At 42.1% G+C, this 12749-nt stretch overlaps 1 non-coding gene across 1 annotated transcript; it reads right to left on the bottom strand.

The window, feature by feature from the left end:
* Positions 1-822: 822 nt before the first annotated feature.
* On the bottom strand, positions 823-928 carry LOC120439506. Its single transcript, XR_005612672.1, has one exon. It is a non-coding gene; the product is annotated as a U6 spliceosomal RNA (small nuclear RNA).
* Positions 929-12749: the final 11821 nt, after the last annotated feature.

Below are 12749 nucleotides of genomic sequence, written 5' to 3'. Positions count from 1 at the left end.
TTCTGGGTCACAAAATAAACGTTTAACATATTTTATGGCGAGAATGTAGCTGTGTAAACCTCAAGTATCTGCTCAGTTTATCAAGACACCACATATTTTCAAAAGCGCTCCGACGTTTTCGGAGATGTCTGTTACCCACTAGCTCGATAGCTAGCCGGGGGCAAGGCTCACTAGAGCCCGTCAGAACACCGGACTCCCGGCAAATCGTTTTCAAACCCACCGCCGTCTTTCGCTACTCAGGTTAAAAATATATGAGTCACTTAGATAACTTACAAATGTTACTGTTTGGCTTTTTTTTAGTATTTTATGTTCCCGAGTAAATCGGTTTGGCTGAGATTAAAGTTATAGTTTTTACACAGCAGCTAAATAAACGTCAAGCAGACAACTGGTTATCAGAAGTGTGAGATGCTCAAGAATAAACTCCAGTGTCCTATTATATTTTAGATAGCAAGGAGCAGACAGCTGAGTTTATTTAACTCCACCGAAACAATCTGCAAATGTCATTACAATTTAATAAACTATCATCTTGTCTTTATTTTTAGTTAGCACATACCTTAAACACTTAAAACTGTAAGCTAATGATAGTTATATAAGAGCAGATGCATGCTGGTGCAATAAGCTGTACGTTTTACGTCCAACGGATGCATGATCTGATTAGTCGACTAATCGCAAAACTAATCGGTGACTAGTCGACTTTCAAAATAATCGTTTGTGGCAGCCCTAATCTGGAGATCATCCTATGAAGTAGTATTCTAAAGGCTGATCTGAGGAGCATTCCTCACACACACCTTTATAGCTTAAGGGGGGGCGGGCGGCGGGGATAGCGCTTTGGAACGCTTCACGACGTTGCGTGTCATCCTTGCGCAGGGGCCATGCTAATCTTCTCTGTATCATATCCAATTTAGCGTACGCGCTTGCCGAAGCAAGGTAGCCCTTTGGCACCCCTGCTCAGTAGGCTTCAACTAGTCTCTCTCTATCCGGTTGCTCAGTCTGACGTCACTGGCCGTGTCTGGGCATAAACTCCGCTGCAGGTCCATATATCAAACGATCACTGTGGCATTACTAAGAGTTGAAAAACTGTCTTAAGTCTTTCATCTTTAATAAAATGATCAGCGTTCTGCTCTACCAGGTGTAACAATTGAGCTTAACATCCAGGCATCCATGAAAATGGAATTGATGACATTTAACGGCGTTAGAAGTTAGCAGGAAGTTAGCTCGCTGGCTTCTATCTAAATACAATATAGCATGTCCTGACTGCGGGGTTTTGGAAACAAATTCAAACATACAGCTCGGCTATCGCTTCCAACATAAATGATAACAGAAAACTAAACAGCAGTGACGTTTGTAGGGTTACTGAAGTTGGGCTAGCTGGTATATAATGATGTGCTACGTGACTGCTAGCGACACAGCTATGTTAGCATAATATAAACAAGCTAACTTTTTTTCCACTTGATAAAAGTTAACGTGAGTGTTCTCGGTGGTCAGGAACAAATGTAATCACGTGGCAGGATGCTGTAAAAGGACCAAAATTCAGTCAGGAGAACAACTGAGATAATCCATCCACAATACGAGGTTAGTCATTCATATACTGCTGCATGGGCTGTGCTGTAGTTACATCACTGAAAAATCGGGAGGATCCGGCAAGATGGCTGTCGGGGCAGGCAACCTTTTTTAAGCCGTCGTGCACTAATCCCGGTGGACTAGTTTGGACCTCTACTTTTGAATACCAAATAGGTTGCTGTTTTTGCCTATAATTTTTAAGGACTAGATTCACCTCTTAAAACCTTTTGAACGGACCCAATCTGCCATTTAAAGGAGAAGAAGATGACGCGGGAAAAAGCAGAAACTTCAGCTAAGCCAGCGTTAGCCTCCAAGAGCTCCGCATCCTCTGACCACGAACATGCAATGGAGATTTCAACACCGTCAGCCAAAAGAAAAACTCCACCTACGCCCACCAAAGCACCCCCACCACCTAGCAAAGGTACTGTATCCAAAAGCATGGAAACCAGCAGCTCCATTATAGAAGCCATTAACAAGCTAACAAACAAGATCGATGACTTCGGTGTGCAGCTAAGTAACAACATGATAATGGTGGCTAACATTGCCAAGCTAGCTGAAATGAACGCAGCCGATATAAAAGACTGTAAGGCTAAACTGTCTGGTTTGGAAAAAGACATTCCTGCTCTTAACAAAGAAAATGCAGAGCTGAAAGAGAGAATGTTGGAGCTAGAACGATACATGCGTCGCTGGAACTTGAAAATCCAAGGCTGGAAAGAAAAAAATGACAAAGATACGCGCAAAGAAGTTATTGACATCTTGGCTAAGATCGCGCCACATTGGGCTCCTCACTGGGCAACGCTGTGGATACCGTCCATCGTCTAGGGAAAAAAGAAGCGGGTAGACATTGACAAATAATAGTTCAGTTCACCATGAGGCACTACCGAGACGCTTTCTGGAAACTGACCAAGGATTCCCAGGTGTGCAAGGAGCTAGGCGTCTACTTCAAGCAAGATTTCTGCAAACTAGACCGGGAGGCAAGAGCTGCAGTTTGGCCCAAAATGGAGCGAGCCAGAGCTGAAGGGAAGAACGTCTACTACCGAGGGCACGCCGGTTACATCAACGGAGTTCGGGTATTCCCTGGGTGACTGTCGAACTATTCAAAATAACCAGTCAGCGTATCACTCTATGAGTACATTGTGTTTTGCTAACAATTCTATTTAGGCCATGTTCTTTAACCAAATTATAAGATTGCCAAAGTTTTAAATAGGCAGGTTCAATACTTACTGTTTATATTACCTATTTGGTACGTTACTATAATGATTTTTCATAGAGGTCGTTTGCACTTTGTGAATTCAGTTTTAAGGGATTAAGTGCTCCCAATTTTATAGAGTTCTACTTTTATCTGGGTACTTGAAGTACAGTCAACCTTTCTATTTTGCTTTCTCACTTCCCTTTTATGTCATTCCTTAGTTCAAATTTTAACTGTGTGTCTTTAAATACCAGGGGCTTAAGAGACAGTGTTAAAAGAAAATCAATATTTTTGTTCTGTAAAAATGTAAATGCGAGCTGTATACTGCTACAAGAAACACACTCTGTGGAGGCAGATGAAAATTTTTGGTCTAGTCAGTGGGGGGAAAGAATAATTCTTTGTCATGGTACTAACAAATCATCTGGGGTAGCCTTACTATTTAAAAACTTTCGTAATAAAATTTAAACTCATAGGAAAGACAGTCTGGGCCATTGGCTAATTTGTGTGCTCAAAGTGGATAATAGCTTTTTGATTCTATGTAATGTTTATGGTTACAACAATGTAGCTCAGAACAAACTTTTATTTACTGAGATTACCAATCACCTAAAAGAACTATCTCACAAATACTCCACAAACAATCTTATATTAGGTGGAGATTTCAATATGGTTTATGATGAATGGCTTGATAGATCACCCTCTAAATTCCATTCCCATCATATAAATTCATTTTTACACAACTTCTGTCTAAATCTCAACCTAATAGATCCTTGGAGATTAGCAAACCCACTTGTTCAGTCCTTTTTCGTGGTTGAAGCCTGATGGTTCGGCTAAATCGCGTATCGACTTCTGGCTAATCTCAGACAGCTTAATGCAGAATAGTGTAGATGTGGGTGTCTCAGCTGCGCCTTTAACCGACCACTGTGTGATACATCTCAGTGTCACTCCTCAACTTAAAAACTCTTATAATAAAGGTTACTGGAAGTTTAACTCATCCCTGCTTACCAATGAAAATTTTAGTAACGAAATACTTCGACAACTAGAACTTATTTCATCTAATGAAAACATAAGTTCTTCCACAGAAAAATGGGAATTCTTTAAGTTTAAACTACGTCAAATCTCAATTAAACACAGTAAAATAATAGCTCATCAGAACAAGCAAAAAGAAACTGAAAGTATCAGAGAACTTAATCACATCTGCTCGAAACCCTTTTTTAATGATAATGACAAACAACGTAGAAGTATTCTACAGTCTTCTTTAGACAATATTTATACTAAAAAGGCTAAAGGAGCATATCTGAGATCCCGAGCCAAGTGGATCGAGGATGGCGAAAAAAGTACAGCATATTTCTGTAGATTAGAAAAGATAAGACAAGAGAGAAATGCTATAAATAGTCTACAAATTGATAGTCAGCTATGCACTGACCCTCAATTAATATCTAAAGAAATCTTTACCTTTTACAGTAATTTGTACTCCTCTTCATACTCTAGACCATTGGCTGAGACATTTTTTCAATCTATCAAACATCTGATTCCTAAAATTGATGAAAATTTTAAAAAGACCTGTGAGGGCAAAATTACCATTGAAGAGTTAGATAGAGCATTAAGTGCTTTACCCAAAGATAAAGCACCAGGTTGTGATGGTTTGACCAGCAACTTTTACAAACATTTTTGGGTTCATATTAGAACCCTTGTGTTTGGTATGCTTACAGAAATTTTAGAAAATGGGTCTCTCACACACACTATGAAACAAGGGGTAATTACACTCATACCAAAACCTGGGAAAGATCCGACTCTTCTTGATAATTTAAGGCCAATTACTCTATTAAATAATGATTATAAACTTCTAACACATATTTTTGCAAACAGGTTAAAATCGGGCATAACTCAAATTATTTCTGACACTCAGTCTGGATTTATAAAAGGCCGCTCAATCCATAATAATATCCGCCTTATTTTGGACTTGATTGACTACAACTACCTAATTGAATTCAGTGCGCATGCGCCAACCAGCGTGCAGCCTGCTGCAGTCGCTCCTGCTTTTTCTCTTAGTTTAGCTTTGTTTTCTTACTATTCTTTTTTTTTCTGACTTGTATTTTAATCCGTTTATTATCTTTCACCCAATCATGTGGATTGAGAGAGTTTTTCTTCTTCTGGTGGCCGTGGAACTATTACTTTTATCAAGGAACGGGACCGCGGCACATCTCCTACACTCACGGACTGTTTACTCCAGAGATCAGCTGATCGCCCTGATGCCGGCCGGCTCGCTGGCCAGACCCGCGGAAGTACCAGCTGAAATTTGGAGAAAACACACATCGGGATGCAGAGGTCAAGGACAGAAGAGAAAAAGAAGGAGACCGTGAGACAGCGGAGGCTCGAAGTGAGGAGGAGGTATAAACCGTGTCTGCCGTCTATCGTGATGGGAAACGTGAGGTCCTTAGCGAATAAAATCGACGAGCTCTCAGCACTGGTACGGAGTCAGAGGGAATACCGAGAGTGTAGCCTGATGTGTTTCACCGAATCATGGATGCACCAGGACATTCCCGACGAGAATGCCTCCGTGGAAGGCTTCCACACTGTTCGGGCGGACAGGGACAGCATCGCTAGCGGTAAGCGGAAAGGAGGTGGGCTTGCTGTTTTAGTTAACAACCGGTGGTGTAACCCTGCCAACATAACAATCAAAGAAAGGATTTGTTGCCCGGACATTGAACTGTGTGCTGTTGGACTCAGGCCGTATTATTTACCCAGGGAATTCTCTCACGTCATCTTGGTGGCTGTTTATGTTCCTCCCTCTGCTAACCCCACAGCTGCATGTGACACTATTCACTCTGCCATAGCCCGGTTACAGACTCAGCACCCGAGTGCCTTTATTGTGGTCTCGGGTGACTTCAACCATGTATCACTGGACAATACACTTCCAACATTCAGACAATATGTGGACTGTCCGACCAGGGAGAAAAATTCTAGACCTACTGTATGCTAATGTAAAGGATGCATACAGCTCCTCCTCCCTCCCCCCACTTGGTAGGTCAGATCACAACCTGATTCACCTCACCCCCTGCTATGTGCCAATTGTGAGGAGGGAACCTGTGACCACGAGGAGCGTTAGGAGGTGGTCAGAGGAGGCCTTAGCGGAGCTACAGGACTGTTTCGAGGTGACCAACTGGGAGACACTCTGTGAGCCTCACGCTGAGGACATCAATGGGCTAACTGAGTGTATCACAGACTACATAACTTTCTGCACCGACTCCATTGTTCCAGCTCAGACTGTTCATTGTTACCCAAATAACAAGCCGCGGGTGACTAAGGACATCAAAGCCCTCCTCAACAACAAGAAGAGGGCTTTCAGAGGGGGCAATAAAGAGGAGGTGAGAAGGGTCCAGGTGTTACTAAAGGACAAGATCAGAGAGGCTAAGGACAATTACAGGAGGAAGCTGGAGTGGAAACTCCAGCAGAACAGCATGAGAGAGGTGTGGAGGGGCATGAAGACCATCACTGGATTCAGGCCAACCAACAGCAGGGGAGCTGAGGGAGGTGAGGATAGAGCTAATGAGTTGAATCTGTTTTTCAATAGATTCGACACCACAGTGTCTGCTCACACCCCCACAACCTCACCTGTAGTCAGCCTGGAACCCAGAGCCACACCACTGTGCCAGCCTCTCTCTTCCCATAGCACTGTTGCCTCCTGTGGGATTCCTGACACCCCTCCCCCACCCATCACCTTCACTCAATACCAGGTTGAGAGGCAAATGAGGAGACTTCACTCAGGCAAGTCTGCTGGACCAGACGGAGTGAGTCCCAGCGTCCTCAAGGCTTGTGCCCCCAGTTGTGTGGAATCTTTCATAAACTGTTTATGCTGAGTTTGAGCCTGCAAAGGGTCCCAGTGATGTGGAAAACATCATGCCTCGTCCCTATTCCAAAGACGCCACGTCCCAGTGGCCCCAGGATTACAGGCCCGTGGCACTGACCTCCCACATCATGAAGACTTTGGAAAGGCTCATCCTGGACCAGCTGCGACCCATTGTAAGACCACATCTGGATCCCCTGCAATTTGCCTATCAGCCTCGCCTCGAACAGAGGACGCCATCATCTACCTGCTCAACCGTGTCTACACCCATCTGGACCAGCCAGCGAGCACTGTGAGGGTCATGTTTTCTGACTTTTCCAGTGCTTTCAACACCATCAGGCCGACCCTCCTGGGTGATAAGTTAACAGCGATGCAGGTGGATGCTTCACTGGTGTCCTGGATTGTTGATTACCTGACAGGAAGACCACAATATGTACGTCTTCCACAGTGTGTGTCTGACAAGGTGATCAGCAACACAGGGGTACCACAGGGGACTGTCCTCTCCCCCTTCCTCTTCACCCTCTACACCACAGACTTCAGCCACTGCACAGAGACCTGCCATCTTCAGAAGTTTTCTGATGACTCAGCGGTGGTTGGATGCATCAGCAGGGATGATGAGACGGAGTACCGGGCTGTGGTCAACTCCTTTGTCACGTGGTGTGAGCAGAATCATCTGCAGCTCAACGTGGCAAAGACCAAGGAATTAATAGTGGACTTCAGGAAGACCAGGAAACACTTGACCCCTGTTTCAATCCAGGGGGTCAGTGTTGACATTGTGGAGGACTATAAATACCTTGGAGTACACATTGACAATAAACTGAACTGGACAAAAAACACCACAGCACTTTACAGAAAGGGCCAGAGTCGTCTCTATTTTTTGAGGCGACTGAGGTCCTTCAACATCTGCCAGAAAATGCTCAGGATTTTCTATGAGTCTGTTGTGGCCAGTGCGATCCTCTATGCTGTTGCATGCTGGGGGAGCAGGCTGAGGGTCACAGATGCCAACAGACTCGATAAACTGATCCGTAAGGCCAGTAGTGTTGTGGGGATGGAGCTGGACTCCCTCAAGGTGGTGTTGGAGAGGCGGATGTTGTCCAAAATAAAGACAATGTTGGATAACACCTCCCACCCACTCCATGACATGCTGGTCAGTCACAGGAGCACGTTCAGTGAGAGACTGAGAGTACCAAAAAGCACCACTGAACGACACAGGAAATCATTCCTGCCTGTGGCCATCTCCCTCTACAACTCATCCACTTAACACACACATGTTTCTTTTCTTTCTTTTTCTTTTTTAGCTATTTATTAATAAATGACTTATGTATATATATGCCTGTATATATTGTACTATTCTTAGTTAGTGTATTGTCTGTCTTGTTAATGCCTGTTTATTATGGAGCACTGTAACAAAAAAATAATTTCCCCTAGGGATAAATAAAGTATTCTGATTCTGATTCTGAAAACCAAGGTTTTGTCCTTTTTTAAAATTTTTACAAAGCCTTCCACATGATAGAGCATGAATTTATGTTTCAAGCCCTTGATTTGTTCGGTTTTGGGGGTAACTTCATTAATTTAATCAAATTACTGTATAGAGATACTAACAGTTCAGTGTGTCTTCCACGTGGCACCTCACAAAGACTTAGGATTTGCAGAGGAATAAAACAAGGATGTCCAATCTCGCCATTGTTGTTTATCGCAGCAACAGAAATGCTTTCCATACTGATTAAAAATGCTGAGTTTGGTAAGATATCTATCCTGGGTAAAGAGCTCTCTATCAGCCAGTTAGCCGATGATACAACTATTTTCCTAAATAACCTGAATGAAATCCCCAAAATCCTGCAGATTATTGAAACTTTCTCGAAAGCTTCAGGGTTAAAGCTGAATTTAAACAAATGTGAGATCTTACCCTTAAATGATTGTACTATTTCTAACACTTTTAATATTCCTGCTAAATCCACTGTCAAATATTTGGGTGTGTATATAACAAAGAATAAGAATGATTTAGATAACCTTAATATTTGGGAGAAAATTCAAATCTGTAGAACTCATTTAAATAACTGGGCTCAGAGAGACTTATCGATTCTAGGTAGAATTTTTCTCACCAAAATGGAAAGTATCTCCAGGCTAGTATACCCTGCATATGCGGTAGGAGTGCCTAAATCAGCAATCAAAGCTATTAACCAGCTAAACTTTGATTTTATATGGAAACGCAAAACCCACTATATTAGGCAAGGTAATTTAGTCAAACATTTTGAAGATGGAGGTTTGCAAGCTATTGATTTTGACAGCTTAAACAGCACCCTAAAAATAAATTGGCTTAGGTCATTTTTAAGAAGTCAAAATAGCCTTTGGTTTCACATTCCAAGCAAAATATTCTCAGATATAGGCGGAATTAATCTTTTACTTAGGTGTGACTTTGACATAAAAAAACTCCCCATAAAGCTCTCTTCCTTTCACCAGCAAGTTTTATTATACTGGAAATTAATATACAAACATAACTATAGCCCACACAACACTCCCATATGGAACTGTCGTTACATAAAAGTTAGAAACAAATCAATCTTTATGGAAAAATGGTACGATAAGGGCATCTGGTCAGTGATGCACTTGTTAAATGATAGAGGTAAAATTTTATTAGAAGATTTTACGGCCAATTATGATCTGCAAATAAATAACAAAGAATTTCAAAAAATTACTAAGGCTATCCCTCAAAACATTCTATGTACAGCATATAATCTTTTTCAAAACCCTGACTACAGATCCCCTGATCTCCCTGAACTGTCGGTAAATGGGCATAACATAACAGCTAACAGTCTAAAAAACTCACAAATTAGGGAATTATTTACTAATGTTTTTTTCCCTTATAGATCTAATCCAAATTCCATCTCACATCTGTTCTCCGGTGATCAAAAGAAAGAGATCAGAAAAAATTACCTAAAACTTCCCATTCCTCCCAAAGCTAAGGAGGTCCACTACAAAATCCTCTCTGGTATTTACCCTTCCAGAGAATTTCTCAGACGTCGCTTCGCTATTGATGATAATTGTTGCTCTTTTTGTAATGGGGATATTGAATCAACAGAACATTTATTTTATGATTGTATATTCTGTAAAGCCCTGTGGAACGATGTGCACTACTGGCTCTTCCCTAAGATCCCAAACTTACTTGAATTTTCTAAAAATGATATTATGTTTGGTTCTCTAAGAAAAGAAAAGAAGCTTGAAAATGTTTTAAATGTAATAATTATTATGGGCAAATTCTTCATTCACAAATGTCGTTTTCTGAAAACAAAGCCGTCTTTTTTTTACTTTTCACAAAGAGCTCTGCCTCTTTTTCTCATCTGTTAAATTTATGGACAAAAAACAAGCTCTGAATTTGAATCATATGATTGTTGAACTAGATCTGTTAGAAAACCCCTAAGGTATAACTTATTTTATGTTTTTTAATTATCTGTCTTTTTGTTTATTTGTTTGCTTATTTGTTTACTTTGATTCTGTTTGGGGTTTGTTTTTATTTTATTTATTTATTTGTTGTTGTTTGTACTTCCTGTTCATTATCCTTGTTCTATATGTTGGAATTCAGCCTGTTTTGTTACTATCTCATGTTGGAAACACTGAATCTTTGTAGAGATTGCCATAATTGTTGTACATTATATTTTGTGCAAAAAAAAAAAAAAAAATCACTGAAAAATCGGATCCCTGAGGGTTGCCCTCCCCCAGGCTCGTACCTGTGGTTATCTGTCCTGGGCGTGGGGGTTGATTGTTCTCCTGCCCTGCACCCAATCCTTTTGTTCCAAGACTATTTTTCTGTATGTATTCTTACCCTCTAGCAACCGCCATTTCATAATGTTGCAAGCAATCACGAACTCTACAGTCTGTCTAACTCCAGTGTATACCAAGCAATCTATTATTCTCAACAGAGATAAACTCAACATAAACTGAACCCACATTAAAGTTAGCTCGGTGCTTACCTTTAGATGAGCCCACAAACCGAGAGAAACTCCGTGATAAAGCCGGAAGTCTTTCCAAATACAGGAAACAGATCAGGGAGCAGAGACCCACGTGGTTCACGCTGATCTCAGCTACAATCCAGGAGACAAGGGTGTGCAGATCGATGCAGATATCGATCCAAAGGTTGTTGGTGGTATATGTTCCTGTAGGTTCACTACTTTACTCCCTGTCACTACCCGATCCGTACCGGAAACCCGATCGGTACCCCGCATGCGCGAAAGGTGTCTACTTCCGGTCGAAGCGTTTTACGATAGTTACGGAGCAAATAATGAAACATTTCAATATAATGTAGACAAAAACGAAAAATAAAAAGATAGTTACGGATCAGGACTCCCCGATCCTTACTGCGCATGTGCAAAGTCGGACCGTACAAATCGGGTCTACCTGATCGGTACCCCGCATGTGCAGGGGTTTTCTTCTTCTTCTGTTCGTTTAATGGCAGTTTACTCCCCAGTGTTCGAGGATACCGCCACCTGCTGACTGAGCGAATGAACCCTATTGTAAACTGAATTAGCGTCATTACAAACGTCTGTTAAATTTGATTTAGTGATAGTCGAGTGTGTTTATGCTTGTCTGTGTGGAGAGGATTGATTGGAATAGTGATGATGATGTCTGCTATCACTGTCAATTGTCAGTAAACACTTCATCTGGCTGACGAATCTTCATGTGACATATTACAAAGTCTGTATTATTAACTCTGTAATTAGGCGCCATTCTTCTTATTTTGTGGCGCTGTTGTTCAATCGGGGGACGCTCTCTGTTGAGGAGAAAAGCATGAATTTGTTTGTATACGGATTATCCATTGTTTAAATGTCCCGGTAGCCGAAAAGGAGGCAGAGCTGTTGAGAAATGCTAGGAGCTAACTGGGCGCTAACCGTGTCATTCAAATATATTGAATGTCGCAATGTTGGCAAAGAGAGGAAGTGACGTAAGATTTGCGCATGCGGAGTAGCGATCGGGTTTCCGGTACGGATCGGGTAGCGACACTCCCGGGCGTTTATCAATATGCGTACTTGTGCGTACTTGCGTTCTCGTGTACTCGTGATACGTCATCAGTCGGAGACCAAGTACTGTTCCAATTCGAAGTACGCATCACGCCGAGAACGCGAAAAAGTCCCGGATGTGTTCTCGATCCGCCCGTTTTATCGAGCATGCATCGGTGTAGACTTGGGACAGCTATATATCCCAGAATGCATTTCGTCCAAAACTCAACAGCGGACTCCCGGCACATCGTCCCCCCCTCCCTCCCGCCCCGCTCGCGGTCTTCTCACTACTCAGGTTAAAGAAACTCCAGCAGCTGTCTATAGTATTGAGTGTCCACTAGAATAGAAATAAAAGCGTTCTAACATCTCACCTGCTTGTTTTATTAAGGTATGTACACGTATGTACATGTACACTATTTTTATTAATAGAGGTTTCACTACTGAGGTTAAAAATGATATATAAGTCACTTAGATCACTTCTAAATGTTAATGTTTGGTTTATTTCAGTGTTTTATTTGTTCCTGAGTAAACCGGTTTGGCTGTGATTACAGTTAAGCTTCATAACATGTTACTCACAGTTAAATTAGGAGGGGACGGCAGTAAAAACTCCGGACCTGTGACATCATCACGTACGCTGGTACAAATCACGAGTCCGTGCTCGCGTACTTGAGAATTGAGAGACGGCCCACGAGTCCGTGCTCGCGTTCTCGGCGGGTACGTACTCCCGTGCCTTCTCGGCGAGTACGTACTCACCGAGAACGCGAGTACGTACTCGCGTACTTGGGCATTGATAAACGGCCTCCCGTCTCATGAAAAAGCAGCTCTCTTCTTCTTTGTGTTTAACGGCGGTTGGCAACCAACGCAAAGGAGCATTACCGCCTCCTACTGTTCCGGAGTATGGGCCAGACAGTGAGTTTACAATTTGTATAAAAAAAAAAATAAAAAAAAAACCTACACTCTTACATAAACACCTATATCCTTCAGAAACCCCACCCGTTCCCTCACCTGTGCCCTACTACCCTCCAACACACTCTTCAGATTAAATTCCCCAATTCCCCGCTCCTTCAATCTATTCTGCAGAACTTTCCTCTCCACTATGGAGGACCACAAGAGCCACGCGCATCGAAATAAAAATTTCTGTGCTTTAATAATGAATTGTAGAATA

The sequence above is a fragment of the Oreochromis aureus genome, linkage group 3 (assembly GCF_013358895.1).
Source record: "Oreochromis aureus strain Israel breed Guangdong linkage group 3, ZZ_aureus, whole genome shotgun sequence".
Lineage (NCBI taxonomy): Eukaryota > Metazoa > Chordata > Actinopteri > Cichliformes > Cichlidae > Oreochromis > Oreochromis aureus.
The sequence above is the reverse complement of the archived record's forward strand: the minus strand, read 5'-3'. Positions and strand labels throughout refer to the sequence as shown.